Source organism: Bos taurus, chromosome 25 (genome assembly GCF_002263795.3).
Source record: "Bos taurus isolate L1 Dominette 01449 registration number 42190680 breed Hereford chromosome 25, ARS-UCD2.0, whole genome shotgun sequence".
Lineage (NCBI taxonomy): Eukaryota > Metazoa > Chordata > Mammalia > Artiodactyla > Bovidae > Bos > Bos taurus.
This window is the reverse complement of record NC_037352.1, coordinates 32,871,448-32,885,555: the sequence shown is the minus strand read 5'-3', so window position 1 is coordinate 32,885,555 and position 14,108 is coordinate 32,871,448. Positions and strand designations below refer to the sequence as shown.

At 43.1% G+C, this 14,108-nt stretch overlaps 1 long non-coding RNA gene across 1 annotated transcript; it reads right to left on the bottom strand.

Annotated features, from left to right (window-relative positions):
• Positions 1 to 816: 816 nt before the first annotated feature.
• LOC132343869 (uncharacterized) lies at positions 817 to 8,513 on the bottom strand. The gene is made up of 3 exons (XR_009492869.1): positions 7,848 to 8,513; positions 2,436 to 2,585; positions 817 to 1,334 (listed from the first exon to the last, which is right to left on the bottom strand). It is a non-coding gene; the product is annotated as an uncharacterized lncRNA (long non-coding RNA).
• Between the last annotated feature and the right edge of the window lie 5,595 nt (positions 8,514 to 14,108).

Below are 14,108 nucleotides of genomic sequence, written 5' to 3'. Positions count from 1 at the left end.
CGTGTGGTTTTATGGACTGGGAGGAGGCCTGGCTTCCTTGGGACGCTGCGGCCACGATGGTGCGGCTGGGACACAGATGAGCGTGCGTGAGTGAGTGCTGTGGGGCCGCCCTGCAGGAGTCTCCCTCCCTCAAATGATCCCCTTGCATTCTGACTTAACTCCCCCTCTGGCCTGAGAGAAGCTCACTCTTTCTCCCTCTTTTTTTCTTTTTTGTTCCCCGACCAGGGATCGAACCCACGTGCCCTGCCGAGTCTTAACCCCTGGGCCACCAGAAAAGTCCCTTTCTCCTCTCTCTTATCTCTCTGCCCCTCTCCCTCCCACCCCCCACTTCCTTCCTCTTCTCTCACAGTTCTGCAGCTTCTTAAAAGTTAAACACACATTTTCCTTAACACCCAACAGTTCTACCTCCAGCTATTAATCCAAGAAAAGTGAAAATATGTCCACACAAAGGATTACACAGGAACATCCAGCTTTGTCCATAATAACCCCAAACTGGAGACCATCCAAAGGTTCATCATGGATGAACAGTGAGTGGTACATTTGTACAAAGGATTAGTATCCAGCAGTAAAGAGGAACGGATTACTAATACCTACAGTAGCGTGAATTCATCTCCAAAACGACTGAGTGAAGGGAATAAGTCTGACACAAAAACTGCATAGCAGGGACTTCCCTAGTGGTCCAGTGGCTAAGACTCCGTGCTCCCAATGCAAGGGTCCCGAGGTTCGAGCCCTGGTCAGGGAACTAGATCCCACTGTCGCGATAAAAATAAATATAAATTTCTATGAAATTCTGGAAAAGGCACATTAGTGACAGAAAGCAGATCAGGTGAGGCCGGGCCTGGAGTTTGGGGGAGAGGATCAATGCATGCAGAGGGACGGGAGGGGACTTTTTTAGGGTGATAGAAAGGTGCTGTATGTTGATGGTGGCGGGGGGTTGCAAGGGTAAACACATTTGTCAAAACTCCTTTAACTAAACACACAAAAAGGAATCATTTTATTCCATGTAAATAAAATACTTGAATGAAGGTTTTGTTGTTCGTTTAAAGCGGCTTAGTCCGGCTTTCCTGAGTGGGTGGCACAATTTTGCCTGGAAATAGCAGCTGGAATGACAGGCATCCTGACGAGCATGTCCAGCACACACTTCTTAGGCGGCACAGAAGGCCCATTGTCATCAGCTGTGAGTCCCTCTGCAGCCTGGTCTGTTCCTGGCCCCAAGTCCCGGCTGGCACTGACTGTTTGCCGACCCCTCTGCGAACTGTGCACCTTGACACTTCGGTACCTTTGACATGCTCTTCTCTTTGTCTTCCCAGGTGGCTCAGTGGTAAAGAATCCGCCTGCAATTTGGGAAACCTGGGTTCAATCCCTGGGTCGGGGAGATCCCCTGGAGAAGGACATGGCAACCCACTCCAGAATTCTTGCCTAGAGAATCCTGGGGACAGAGAAGCCTGGCGGGCTACAGTTCAGGGGGTTGCAAAGAGTTGGACACAACTAAGCAACTAACACTTTCACATTGCCTTTAATATCCTCCACCCTCCATCTTCTTTGCTAGAAACTTCCATGCGTCCTTCAAAGCCTGACTCAAGGGTCCCTTCCCTACCTCTTCTGGGCCTCCTGACAGTGCATTAGTCATACTGTGTGATGATCTCTTTATGACTCTGTGCTCCCACCAGTCTGTAGACTCCCAGAGGACAGGCCCATATTTCTCCCTGCATCCTCCAAAGCATTCAAGCATATTCTCTTGAATGCCTGTTAGTCAATATGGTGGACTTCCCAGGTGGCACAGTGGTAAAGAATCTGCCCGCCACTGCAGGGGACACAAGAGACTCGGTTTCGATCCCTGGGTTAGAAAGTTTCCCTGGAGTAGGAAATGGCAACCCACTCCAGTATTCTTGCCTGGAAACTTCCATGGACAGAGGAGCCTGGTGGGCAACAGTCCATGGGGTCGCAAAGATACAGGCAATATGGCAGACCTAAATAAGTTCTCACAGTCTCCCTAAGAAATAGATGGTGTTCTCCCCAACATGCAGATAAGGACATGTAGCTCAGAGAGTTTAGGCAAGGATGCTGAATATCTCAGAGGCAAGATGTGGTGGAGTTAAGTCTAAGGTTTCAGAGCCTGAGCTTTACCTTCATTCAGTCAGTCAACAAACACCAAAGGCCTCCTGTGTGCTGAGGCATTGTTGTCTTAAACCCAGCTGTGCTTAGTCGCTCAGTCATGTCTGACTCTGTGCGACCATATGGACTATAGCCCACCAGGTTCCACTGTTCATGGGGATTTCTCAGGCAAGTATACTGGAGTGGGTTGCCATGCCCTTCTCCAGGGAATCTTACCAACCCAGGGATTGAACCCAGGTCTCCTGCATCACAGGCGGATTTTGAGACACCAGGGAAGCGCAGAGGGTGGGACAATAAATGAAGTTCATAGAGGGACTTACCTGGTGGTCCAGTGGTTAACAATCTGCCTTCCAACGCAGGGGACACCAGTTCAATTCCTAGTCAGGAAACTTAGATCCCACGTGCCTCAGGCCAACTAAGCCCACACGCCACAATGGAACATCAAAGATCCTATATGCCACAATTAAGACCTGATGCAGCCAAAAATGAATAAATAGGCATTTTAAAAAAATGAAGGTCATAGAGGAGAAAAGTTCACGAAGAGTGGAAATGTATACTGGATAGTAACACTGAACGAGTGAGTGAGTGAATGAATGAATGAGTACAAGCTACCTTTCCCCCTTTTGCTTTCTGCGCCAGCATGTATCTATATATACAGCACGTGCCCCGTTCCTTCCGGACTCTCCCACCCCCCACCCTGGAGGAACCTAAACCAGAGAACCTTCCTTTGCACACTCCCTCTCAAATGCAGCCAGCTATGGATCTGAGGGATTGCTTGGGCTAATGGATTTGCAGTTCTTTAGTAGGCTTATAGTCACAGCTGTGTTTTGTATTGTATTAGAAAAAAATCTGGTTGGTTTATTAACTAGGTTTATGCCGGCACTGTTTGCATTTTTGCTAGAATCTGAATTTGGAATATGTGGCCATCACACATGAAAAGGGCCAAATATGACTTTTCCTATCAGTTCATACATTTAAGGGCTTTTCTGGGGCCTTGAACAACATTGAAATATAGTAAATGTGCAGATATTTGTTATGAATAAGTTTTTGTCCGTTTCATTTGCTGAAACTTGGTTTTGAGAGAGTGGACTTTCTTAGTCTGAGTTCTAAAGAAAAAAATATCTTTCATTTCCTATGTCTGTCTGCAATATGTCAGGAAATAGCTCAGAGATCATTTCACTTTACTTGAAAACAAAGTTAACCTTTAATTTGGGGCTGAGTGTTACTTGTTTTCTCTTGCTTTCCAATTCATTGGTGAAACAGAAAAAACTGTGCTGTTTTACTATTAATACATGGTCCCACCCAGAAAAAGGCAATTCAGAAATTAGTACCAATATTTTGCTTTATGTTTTTACAAGAATTAAACCTATTTGGACTTCCCTGGTGGTCCAGGGGTTAAGACTCCGAGCTCCCACTGCAGGGGGCACCAGTTCGATCCCAGGTCAGGGAACTAAGATCCCAAGTGCCATGAGGCATGGCCAGAAAAGCAAAACAAACAAGCAAAAAACACCTATCATTAAGCTATGATGAAACAAAGAATTGCTACTTAGAACAACGTGGATGAATCTCACAATATTGAGGGAGGAAAAGAATACAAAACAGTATGTACACGTCATGATTCCATTTACTTATTTTTTATGATTTTTATTTACTTACGGTTTCGGCTTTTCTCTTGAAATCAGAAACTGGTCAACAAAGAAAAGTTGAAGGATGCACACTTCGCAGTTTCAAAATTTATTACAAAGCTACAGTAATCATAGCAGTGATAATGGCAGGACAGACATTTAGACCAGTGGAACAGAACAGCGGAGAAAGCCTAGAAATAAGCCCAAGGCCATTCCATAGGGAAAGGACAGTCTTTTTGACAAATGGTGCTGGGAAACTGGAAACTAAATATTCATATGCATAAGAATGAAATTAGACCTCCACCCTGAACCACATACAAAAATTAACTCGAAATGGATCAGACCTAAATGTAAGAGCTAAAACTATGCAACTGTTCCAAGAAAACACAGGGGAATATCTTCAAGGCCTGAGATTTAGCAATGGTTTCTTAAAGATGATACCCAAAGCACTGGCGAGTAAATAAGCAGGTGAATTAGACTTCATCAAAATTAAAATTTTGTGCATCAAAGTACATGTTATTTCATTACTGAAGAGGGCAAAGGAATCAAAGTTGGGAGGTTGGGAGTGGAATATACACACTACTACATATTGTGCTGGCCAGAAAGTTCGTTTTGGTTTTCCAGTAAGATGTTATGGACCTTGAACGAACTTTTGACCAAACCAATATAAAATAGATAACTATTAAAAACTTGCTGTACAGCACAAGGAACTCTGCTCAATACAGTGTAATGACCTGTATGAGAAAAGAATCTAAAAAGGAGTTAATATATGTGTAACTGATTCACTCTGCTGTGCACTTGAAACTAACACGACATTGTAAATCAACTATATCCCAATAAAAACTTAAAAAAAAAAAAAGAGTGAAGAGACAACGCATAGAATGGGAGAAAATACTTGCAATAAATAAATCTGATGAGAGACTGATATCCAGAATATATAAAGAACTACTACTACACCTCAAGGACAAAACAGACAACCTAATTGAAAAATGGCCTGGACTTCCCTGTTGGTATGGTGGATAAGAATCTGCCTGCCAATGCAGGGGACACAGGTTTAATCCCTAGTCCAGGAAGATCCCACAGGCCATGGAGCAACCAAGCCCTACACCACGGCTGAGCCCATGTGCTGCAACTACTGAAGCCCAAGAGTCTAGAGCCCGGGCTCTGCAACAAGAGGAGCCACACAATGAGAAGCCTGGGTGTTGCAGTGAAGAATAGCCCCCATTCACCACAACCAGAGAAAGCCCCAAGCAGCAGTGAAGACCCAGCACAGCTAAAAATAAATAAATAATTTTTAAAAACTCCACCAAGGACTCAATTTCTCCAGTGATTTAAAAATGGCCAAAAAGCACTTAAAAAGATGCACAACTTCATTCATCATTAGGGAAATACAAGTCTAAACAAGCACAATGAGATACCACTTTATGATCACCGGTGGTGGTGGTGACTCAGTGTATTTGTTTGTCATTGTTTAGTTGCTAAGTCGTGTCCAACTGTTTGTGATCCCACGGACCGGACTGGACCCTGCCAGGCTCCTCCGTCCATAGGATTTCCCAGGCAAGAATACTGGAGAGGGTTGCCATTTCCTCCTCCAGGGGATCTTCCCAACCCAGGGATTGAACCCACGTCTCCTGCTTGGCAGATTCTTTACCACTGTGCCACCTGAGAAGCCCCCACACCCACTAGTATAACTCATATTAAAAGCTGGCAAGCACAGACACACACTAATAAAAAAAGAAAATTGCAAGTGGTAGCGTGGATGTGGAGAAATTGGAACCCTCCGATTACTGTTAAGTGGGAATGTAAAACAGGGCAGTCCCTGTGGAAAACAGTTTGATGATTCCTCATAAACTTAAACACAGAATTACCATATGACTGGACAATTCCTCTTGTAGGTCTATATCTAAAAAACAATGAAAACAAGGACTCAAACAGATACTTGCACATGAATGTCCATAGCAGCATTATTATTGTTTTTTTTAGTTCTACCAGTTTATTGCTACCAACCCATCTCCCTCCACCCTCATGCACGCATGCTCAGTCATGTAACCCCATGGACTGCAGCCCATAGCCAATCAGTTCAGTTCAGTTCAGTTCAGTCTCTCAGCCGTGTCCAACTCTTTGCAACCCCATGGACTGCAGCACGCCAGTCCTCCCTATCTATCACCAACTCCTGAAGCTTACCCATGTCCATTGAGTTGGTGATGCCATTCAACCATCTCATCCTCTGCCATCCCCTTCTCCTTCCACCTTCAATCTTTCCCAGCATCAGGGTCTTTTCAAATGAGTTAGCTCTTCCCATCAGGTGGCCAAAGTTTTGGAGTTACATCTTCAACATCAGTCCTTCCAATGAACACTCAGGACTGATCTCCTTTAGGATGGACTGTTTGCATCTCCTTGCAGTCCAAGGGACTCTCAAGAGTCTTCTCCAACACCACAGTTCAAAAGCATCAATTCTTCAGCATTCAGCTTTCTTTATAGTCCAACCCTCACATCCGTACATGACTACTGGAAAGACCATAGCCTTGACTAGATGAACCTTTGTTGGCAAAGTAATGTCTCTGCTTTTTAATATGCTATCTAGGTTGGTCATAATTTTTCTTCCAAGGAGTAAGCGTCTTTTAATTTCATGGCTGCAATCACCATCTGCAGTGATTTTGGAGCCCAGAAAAATAAAGTCTGCCACTGTTTCCCCATCTATTTCCCAGGAAGTGATGGGACCGGATGCCATGATCTTCGTTTTCTGAATGTTGAGCTTTAAGCCAACTTTTTAACTCTCCTCTTTTACTTTCACCAAGAGGCTCTTTAGTTCTTCTTCACTTTCTGCCATAAGGGTGGTGTCATCTGCATATCTGAGGTTATTGATATTTCTCCCGGCAATCTTGATTCCAGCTTGTGCTTCTTCCAGTCCAGTGTTTCTCATGATGTACTCTGTATAAAAGTTAAATAAGCAGGGTGACAATATACAGCCTTGACGTACTCCTTTTCCTATTTGGAACCAGTCTGTTGTTCCATGTCCAGTTCTAACTGTTGCTTCCTGACCTGCATATAGATTTCTCAAAAGGCAGATCAGGTGGTCTGGTATTTCCATCTCTTTCAGAATTTTCCACAGTTTATTGTGATCCACACAGTCTAAGGCTTTGGCATAGTCAATAAAGCAGAAATAGATGTTTTTCTGGAACTCTCTTGCTTTTTCCATGATCCAGCGGATGTTGGCAATTTGATCTCTGGTTCCTCTGCCTTTTCTAAATCCAGCTTGAACATCTGTAAGTTCACGGTTCATGTATTGTTGAAGCCTGGCTTGGAAAATTTTGAGCATTACAATAGACGGCAATGATCTAGCCAATGAATAGATAAGCAAACATAGCATATACATACAATGGAATATTATTCAGCCATAAAAGGTTGAATTTTTGATGCATATAACAACATGTAATCTTAAAAATATGTTGATTGAAGCCAGTCACAGAAGGACAAATGTTGTATGATTCCACTCTGAAGAGGTATCCCAAGTAGGCAAGTCCACTGACTTTTCTGGTGGTCCAGCGGCTATGATACCGTATTCCCAACGCAGGGGGCTCAGGTTTGATCCCTGGATGGGGAACTCGATCCCGCAAGCTGCAACCAAGACCCAGTGCCACCAAATAAATAAGTAAAAATAAATATATAGGAAAATACAATAAGCAAAGAGACAGAAAGTAGAATAGAGTTTACTAGGAGCAGGGAGAAAGAGAAGTGTGGGGGTTATTGCTTAATGGATAGCTTTTTGGGACGATGACAAAAGTTCTGGAAATAGGGTGATGGTTACACAACATGAGGAATGCATGTAATACCACTGAATTATACACTTAAAATGATTTCAATGGTAGATTTTATGTTATATATATCCATTTTACTACAATAAAACAAAACTGAAATCCATATTAAACTGAAACTTACTCTTCAGCTACTTATAAAGACTGAAAGGACATGTCAAAGGGAAATCTTTCTCACTGTTAGGTAATGATGCTGTTTGTCTGAACAGGACTCGGCTGAGGATTAAGGAGGCGAACCCATGCTAAACAAACTCGCGCAGACTGAACTAGAAAAACCAAAATACATATTCACCTAGTCACCGTTTATAATGAGAAGCAGAAACGTGCGATGGACCAAAGGCGCTTTTGTTCTAAGCTGTTTATGTTCTGCCTGCAAACTGTAGGGAAAGGGAAATCCCTGCCTGGCTGGGATTTCCCCGCTGACTGGCCGCGGCCGGAGAGACTGCGGCACGGTTCAGCGGTACCCTCAGCCCTTTCTTCCGCCTCCGCATTCAGGACCGAAGTACCCTAGGAAACAGTTCCTTCGGCCACGTGCTTCCGGGATTGGCACGGATGCTCGGAATCAGCGCGCTGCGGGCCACCGATGAAGCCGGTCAGCCGGTGGTGCCAGCGGAGGGGAACAGCAAGTCTACCTCGGCCGCGCGCCTGGAAAACGATGGCCTGGGGCTGCGAGGGAAGTAAAGAAGCCTTCGGGGTCTGGGAGCCCAGGAGGCGGTCCCAGGCGAGGACGGTCCACGCGCCCCACCTGGACCCGCGGGGACCCAGAGGAAGAGCCTTAAATGGGGCGGTGAACTGGAAAACCCCAGGCAGGCCAAGCAAAGGAGGGTGAAGATGAGAGATAGAAATACAGAAATCTTGCTGTGGGGAGAACATGTGGGTGTTTGTGTATACAGGCAGCTCTCTCCCTCCCCTCACCCCTCTTTCTCTCTCTTCTCTCTTGGTGTGGGCGAGGATTTTCTTACCATTGGTTAACACCAAAGACCTGGGGGGGAAATGGATAACTCGGACCACGTGAAAATGAAACTTCTCAGTACAACAGCAACACACAAAAAAATATCACAAAGACAAACTGGGGAAATATTTGTAATCCCTTAAACACAAAATTTGCTTTCATTTAGAAAAGCAGTTAAGGAAGGGGGAGGGATAAATTAGGAGTTTGGAATGAATATATATATATAATATTGTGTATAAAATAGATAATTAACAAGGACAGGGAACAGTTCCCTATGGCACAGGGAGCTCTATATTTTGTAAAACCTATAAGGGAAAAGAATTTGAAAAAGAATAGACATTTTATATATATATATAAAACATGACTATATTTGAACCACTTTGCTATATACCTGAAACTAACACAGGGTGGTAAATCAACCATACCTCAATTAAAAATAAACAAACAGCACTCATGCAAGAAATAAAGGGGAAAAAAAAGAGACCAAAGGACCCAATTGTGAAAATGCAAATGATTCGTTTGCAAAAACATAAATGCAAATGGATAATAAAAATATGAAAAGTGCCCAACTTTGTTCACAATGTGCACTTTAGAACCACTGAAAAACCTTCCCTTTTCACTGAGTTTGGGCAAATGTGGAGGAAATGGGCATTTTCACACTGCATATGTATAGTGGTGCTATCTGGAGAGTAAACACGATACACAATGTGGATCAACATTTTAGGTCCATGGATTTTTTTCTTTCACATTAAAAAAATCATTTAAATTTTGTATTGTGGTAAGAATATGTGACGTGAGAGCTGTGCTGTTAAAGTTTCCAGTGTATATTATAGTTGACTATAGGTATAGTAATTTACAGCAGAATTCTAGAACCTGTTCACCTTGCTTAATGAACTTTATCCCTGTTGATTAACATCTGCCCATTTCTCCTTTTCCTCAACCCCTGACAACCACCATTCTACTCTTTGAGTCTACGAGTCTCATTGTTTCAGATATCTCACATTAGTGAAAGAGCTGTGTTTGTCTTTCTGTGACTGGCTTATTTCACTTAGTGTAATGTCCTGAAGCTTCATCTATGTTCTTGCATACTGCAGATTCTCCTTTTTAAAGGATGAACAGTATTCCATATGGGCTTCCTGGATGGCTCAGAGGGTAAAGAATCCACCTGCAGTGCAGGAGACACAGGAGACGTGGGTTTGATCCCTGGGTCAGGAAGATCCCCTGGAGGAGGAAATGGCAACCCTCTCCAGTATTCTTGCCTGGGATATCCCACGGACAGAGGAATCTGGCAGGCTACAGTCCATGGGGTCGCAAAAGAGTTGGACATGACTTAGCAACTGAATAACAACGACAAATATACGACTATAGGTCTCCCTGCCTGCCCCACCCCCCAGGATGCCTCTGATTAGAGGTATGGGAAGTGTCAATGAAAAATTAAGCAGTCAATCTAAGAAAGAAATGGAAAACTTATTCGAGCCAAATTTGAGGATTATAACCCAGGAAGAGCATCTCAGAAAACTCTGAGATCTGTCTGCCTGTTACAAGTCAAGGCACAGTTGTGTAAGTTTTCTGGGACATTTCATTAATGTACATCAAATGACGTATGATCTTTAAAATTGATCTTATTAAAGTATAGTTGATTTGTAATGTGTTAATTTCTGCTGTACAGCAGAGTGATTCCATTATACGTTTCTGTACATCCTTTTTCATGTTCTTTTCCATTCTGGTTTCTCACGGGGTATTGAATATAGTTCCCTGTGCTACACAGTAGGACCTTGGTGTTTAGCCATCCTGTATATTGATGTAATAGTTTGCATCTACTAAGCCAAACTCCCACCCATCCCTCAGGAATGATATCTTTTAAGGAGTTGTCTTGTTGATGCTGAGAAGGTTGCTTTTTGTGGTTGAGCATGTTGAGGATGCGGGAGGTGTGACTGATGCAAAATACAGATACAACACAGATGCACAATGGGCAGAGAGAGGAAGTCAGAGAAGGAGGAAGGCAGACAAGAGTTTTTCTGTTTACATTTCTCTTGTCTTGCCATAAAACATGGATTTTATTTCACAGAAATCTAAGAGAGTTTCTCCTTAATTAAAAAAAATTATTTTTTTTAATTCTTTTTTTTTGAGATATATGTGTTTATTTTAGTTATTGTTTTTTTTAAGTATTGATTTATTTGGCTGTACCAGGTCTTTGTTGTGGCATGCAGAATCTTTCGTTGCAGCACGGGAACTCTTAGTCTTTTCATGTGGGATCTTAGTTCCCTGACCGGAGATTGAAGCCCCTACTCCCTACATTGGCAGGGTGGAGCCACTGGACTGCCAGGAAAGTAGTCATCTTTTTTTTTTTCAGTTCTACCAGTTTATTGCTACCAACCCATCTCCCTCCACACTCACGCGTGCGTGCTCGCTCATATAACTCCATGGACTGCAGCCCATCAGGCTCCTCTGTGCATGGACTTTTCCAGGTAAGAATACTGGAGTGGGTTGCCATTTCCCTCTCCACTCATGTTTTAATATTCATTGCAAACACTACCTCTTCCATTTAAAATTGCCTGCCTTCAGGGCTTCCCTGACAGTCCAGTGATTTAAGACTCTTGGGCTTCCACTGCAGTGGCCCAGGGTTCGATCCCCAGTCAGGGAACTAAGCTCCCACATGGCCTACAAGAACAGCCAAGAATGAAATAAAGTTGCTCGCTTTATCAGCAGCCATCTCATACTGTCTCACTGTGTTTATCTGAGTGTACCTTGTATTTGATTCATTTGTCACATCAGCCCAGCTGAGATGACTCTAGCCTGCAAAGACATCAGTAGTGAAGAATCCAGACTTGGAGACCTTCTGATTTAGCTCAGAATCTGGATTTTGCCATCTGTATATCATTAGCCAAGTAATTTAACCTTTCTGAGCCTTTTTTTAGCATATGAGGAAGTTCTAAGCACCTACCACAGGGGGTAGTTGTCAGTGTAGTGAGGTAATCGCAAGTGCTGAGCACAGCATGTGGCATGGAGGGAATGCTCAGTAAGTATTTCCCCTTATTATACATTTCTGAAGGACAGAAACCTTGTCTCAGTCTTTCCAGAATTTAATCAGTGCTCAGCCTCTTTGCTGTTGCGCACTTTGGGATCAGTCTGAGTTCATGTGGGATTGAACTGCACAGTCTGCTGGAAAAAATGGAAGTCAAAAACCCCAGTTCAGTTCAGCCACTCAGTCGTGTCCGACTTTTTGCAAACCCATGAACCACAGCACGCTAGGCCTCCCTGCCCATCACCAACTGCTGTCCATTGAGTCAGTGATGCCATCCAACCATCTCATCCTGTTGTCCCCTTCTCCTGCCTTCAATCTTTCCCAGCATCAGGGTCTTTTCAAATGAGTCAGCTCTTCACAGCAGGTGGCCAAAGTATTGGAGTTTCAGCTTCAACATCAGTCTTTCCAAAAACCCCAAGTACAACCCAAAGCCTGGCTAACCTCTCTCCTTGGATTCTGGGGAAAGAGAGACAATGGCTGGTGTGCCATTCCACTGCTGGGGAAACAGTTTAAAGGAGTACTTGACCCATTGATGATGGGCTAACTTCACATTTGAACAGTATCATTTTTGGCTTGTTCTTTCCCCGCTAATAAATTTCCTTTTATTCTTAATTTCTTTTAATATTTTTTTGTTTTTATTTTATTTATTTGGCTGTGTGGGGTCTTACTGCAGCACATGGAGTCTTCAGTCTTGGCAGCTGCATCGGGGATCTTTAGTCATGGCATGGAAACTCTCAGTTGTGGTTTGTGGGATCTTGGTTCCCTGATCAAGGATCGAACTTGGGGCCCCCGAGTTGGGAGTCTTAGCCACTAGTCCATCAGGGGAGAACTCCCTTTGGTGGTGGTTTAAGTCGTTAAGTCGTGTCTGACTCTTGCTACCCCATGGACTGAAGCCCACTAGTCTACTTTGTCCATAGGATTTTCCAGGCAAGGATACTGGAGTAGGTTGCTATTTCCTTCCTCAGAACTCCCTTTATTCTTAGACGAAAACTTACCCATTGTATTTGCCTTAATTTTAATAAACATAGGTTCAGGAGGGGGTTAAAAAGATTGCTTTGATTCACCAGAAAAAGAGGCCTGGTAAATGCAAAGATAAGAATCAGGCACCCAGACCTGAAGCTGATAATTGAAACAAAATAGCAAAGGGAAAGAATGGGGCTATTTTTTTCCCTCAGTTTTGAGTCCAACACTGATTTTACAAATGATATGTTGCAAGGCTATCAATTATACATTTCATTTAGAAATAATTTATTTGATTGGATTTTTTACTCAAAGGTTTCCGGGTACAATCTTCCTGGCAGAGATAATATTCTAAAAGGAAGTGCCGCTTATAATACCAGTTATTTTATTAGTTGCATCACCTGATGTGTCAGATATGATTATAGGTTCACTGAATCGAATAAGTGTTATTGTTGTTCAGTCACTCAGTTGTGTCCAACCCTTTGTAACCCCGTGGACTGCAGCATGCCAGGCTTCCCTGTCTTTTGCTATCTCTCAGATTTTGCTCAAATTCATGTTCATCATATCCAGTGATGAATGTAAGTATCTGTGAATATATTTTCCTAAATCTTAGAATAAAAAGCATTTAAAAAATCCTTAAGTAGGAGAAGGCAATGGCACCCCACTCCAGTACTCTGGCCTGGAAAATCCCGTGGATGGAGGAGCCTGGTGGGCTACAGTCCATGGGGTCGCTAATAGTCAGACACGACTGAGCGACTTCACTTTCTCTTTTCACTTTCATGCATTGGAGAAGGAAATGGCAACCCACTCCAGTGTTCTTGCCTGGAGAGTCCCAGGGATGGGGGTGCCTGGTGGGCTGCCATCTATGGGGCTGCACAGAATCGAACTCGACTGAAACGACTTAGCAGAAGCAGCAGCAGCAGGATGGCTAGAATAAATACAGGATCACCAGCGTAATTTAAATTTCAATTAAACAAACACATTTCTATCAAAAAAAAAAAAATCCTTAAGTAGTTATAAAAGAAACACGGACATTTTGTTCTTAAGATATTTTACAATACTGCTTTAAATGCTAAATTATACCACTTAATATTTATAGAACACTTAACTAAGATTTTATAAAGTATTTTCATTTACATATTGCCTGATTCCCCCAAATCCTTGAGGGGGGCAGGGAAAATACTATAGTGATTTTATGTTTTAAAAAAGAAGTTAAAAAAAAAAAGTTATACAACAATTACAGCAAAAGTCACATTATAACTAGAAGATAACACTCATCTGCATGCATGTGTGCTAAGTCGCTTCAGTTGTGAACAACTCTGTGTGACCGCATAGACTGTAGTCTGGCAGGCGCCTCTGTCCATGGGATTCTCCAGGCAAGAATTCTGGATCCTCCTCCAGGGGGTCTTCTGGAACTTAAGTCTTCTGCATTATAGGCAGATTCTTTACCATCTGAGCCACCAGGGAAACCCAACAGTCATCTAAATCCAGCTAAGTAAGTGAAAGGGGAAGGCATTTAGTCGTGTCTGACTCTCTGCGACCCCATGGACTGTAACCTGCCAAGTTCCTCTCTCCATGGAATTCTCCAGGCCAGAATACTGGAGTAGGTTGCTGTT